Raw genomic sequence first — 2,593 nt, forward strand, 5'->3', positions numbered from 1 at the left:
ACATGATTGCATCGTGTTTAGTGTTCAGAACAATTGATAGTTTCCATAACAGAGCTTTTGCATCACGCTGCGAATGAAGCTACTGCTCTCTTCTAAATAAAGGTTACTGTTAACCTTTCATTTTGAACGATTCACTTCAGTAAAGTGAAGTCACTAATTTGTATGTTTGTGAGTCGCAAACAAGAGACTGAACAGTCATTTGGCATCACCACAGATGAATAATGTAATTTAAGTTCAAAGATTATACATATGAACATTAATATATATAGCAGAGTCATGGTGTCCTGAGCAGAGACTGACATCACACTCCCTTTGCCTGTGTTGCTATCGCAGCCACTCTGTTAACAAAGCTGGTCTCGCTTTCCGTGTACAACTGAGGAAAGCCACTGACACTCACCTATGTCGATGAATTAAGGGTTTATTTTGACCAAACCAGAGTTGGTGATTATTGGAACAGTGGAAAGATAAACAAAGATGGTTTTTATGAGTTTTATTTTGTTGATTTTCACTTTGAATTAAATTATGATGTTACGATGATATGCAAGGTAAAATTACCACTTTTGTCTATAAAGTCTGGTTAGCTGTAGCGCTCATTGTTTCAGACTGAGATGATGTGCTCTGCGACATGTAGTGACAAATTAATTTATATTTAAAAGAATATTGAACCAAAATTGTGCAGAGCTTCCTGGTTTAAGTGGGGAACTGATTTAACTTCATGATGAAATAATGTAACAAAAATGTCAAGATGAATCTTCCAATCTTTTCATTAAATTAATTGTTTAAAGGGAGCAAACAACACAAGGCCAGAGTTTGAGCTTTGCACACAGATGACAAGAACATAGTTAGAGAACGGCTTAATTTCTCTTGAGGATCTAAACTCATTTACTTATAAAATCTGTAAAGTGAAAGTGAGTAATTCTGACACAGAAAATATGACCCCGGTCCCACTATGAATGTTCAAAACAGATGATTCCCAAAACATAGTTTAACTTTCCAAACACTGTATTGAATTGTCTCTCTTACTGGAAAAATCAATTGTTGCATTGTTGCACTGACTGATCAATGGTAATGTGCATCAGCGTATATGATTACGAAATACAGTTAGACTGAAGGACACAGAAGGTAGACTATCAGTAGACTATTTTAGTTTGAAAGTATGTCACGCTATAAGAGGAGAAGCAGAACCATCCGTCCTGTCTGTAAATCTCTTACTCTTCATAGTATTTTTTCAGTTTTATTGAAGAAACATAAGGAATCTGGCATTTTGCTGATCTTGTGTCTGTCCCCTTGTGTGGCCTCAAAAACATTGTATCTCGTGTTTGAATACTTCACTTAATATACAATAAGAATTGCTTCAAACACGTTTCGCATTCGGAGGCCATGAGTGGCAGGTTGATAAAAATATATATTTATCATGTCAATCTCTTAATTAATTATATCATTATCTCAAAGAACATCCAACAACAGTGTTTTTAGGCTTGTGATATTGTTACCTTGAGCCTAATGATTCCAGATTATAACAGATGATCTCAATAACAAGCCAGAAGAACATTACCAGCTTAATTAGACATGCACATACAGAACATACACAGGAGCTACTACAGTGTCTCTTAAAGGACCAGTGTGTAGGATTGTGTGGCATCTAGCAGTCTAGTTGCATATTACAACCTCCTTGCCTCACCCTCCCATTCCAAATGTGTAGAAGAAATTACAAAGGCTGCAAAACTTGCCAAAAAGCGCACAAGGCCCCGTTTAGAGCTAATGTTTGGTTTGTCCGTTCTGGGCTACTGTAGAAACTTGGTGGACTGTAGAAGAGGATCGGCTTCCTCTGTAGATATAAACCTTTAAGAGCAGTTATGCAACAGAGTGCTTTGGTCTGTATGATTTCAGTTCTGTAGTTGTTGTTATTCTCAGGGGTGGAAACATTTAAAGAAGAATGAAAATTTATATATTCAGTAAACACAAGAGCGAACAGAACAGCTAATTGTATCTTTGTACTTCTAATAGTTGCTTTCTTTCTATAAGGGAAGTTTCTAGTTATTCTCGCCCTACTGCATCACTACTGTGCTGATCTTGTCTGGTCTGTCATGTTCTCATCTCGCTATCCTCATCGGAGAACATAAAAGATGCATCGTCAAATCCAATACAAGGAAAGTCTTGATTAACATTTTTCTTCTCTCTGGAATCGGCCATCTTTTCGTCTTCTGCAAAATCATGCGAGGGTTATTCATGTCTGTCTGTTCTTTGCTCTGCTTGCATTTTGTGGCTGCACTGACGATCATAGATCGGTGTCTACTATGGCTCATCCGGGTTATACCGCCTGCTGATCAGTCTTGACATATTGCACATTAGCGCCTCAACTGGACGTTACCGCCAACAAACTCTAAAATGGGGGTTGTGTTCCATCTCTCTCTCTCTCTCTCCTCTCTCTCAACACACATACACACACACAACTCTTTTATGTTATCCCATTCCACACTTAGAGTCATAATGTCTTTGATCCAGTCCAGCGCACCAAGCTTAAAACTAATATTCACTTTGACAGTGCCTTGACCTTCTTGTGTCTGTTACAACGAACAAAAGTCGTTCCCAG

The sequence above is a fragment of the Morone saxatilis genome, unplaced genomic scaffold (genome assembly GCF_004916995.1).
Source record: "Morone saxatilis isolate NCDOM2014 unplaced genomic scaffold, NCSU_SB_2.0 Contig1, whole genome shotgun sequence".
NCBI classification, from domain to species: domain Eukaryota; kingdom Metazoa; phylum Chordata; class Actinopteri; family Moronidae; genus Morone; species Morone saxatilis.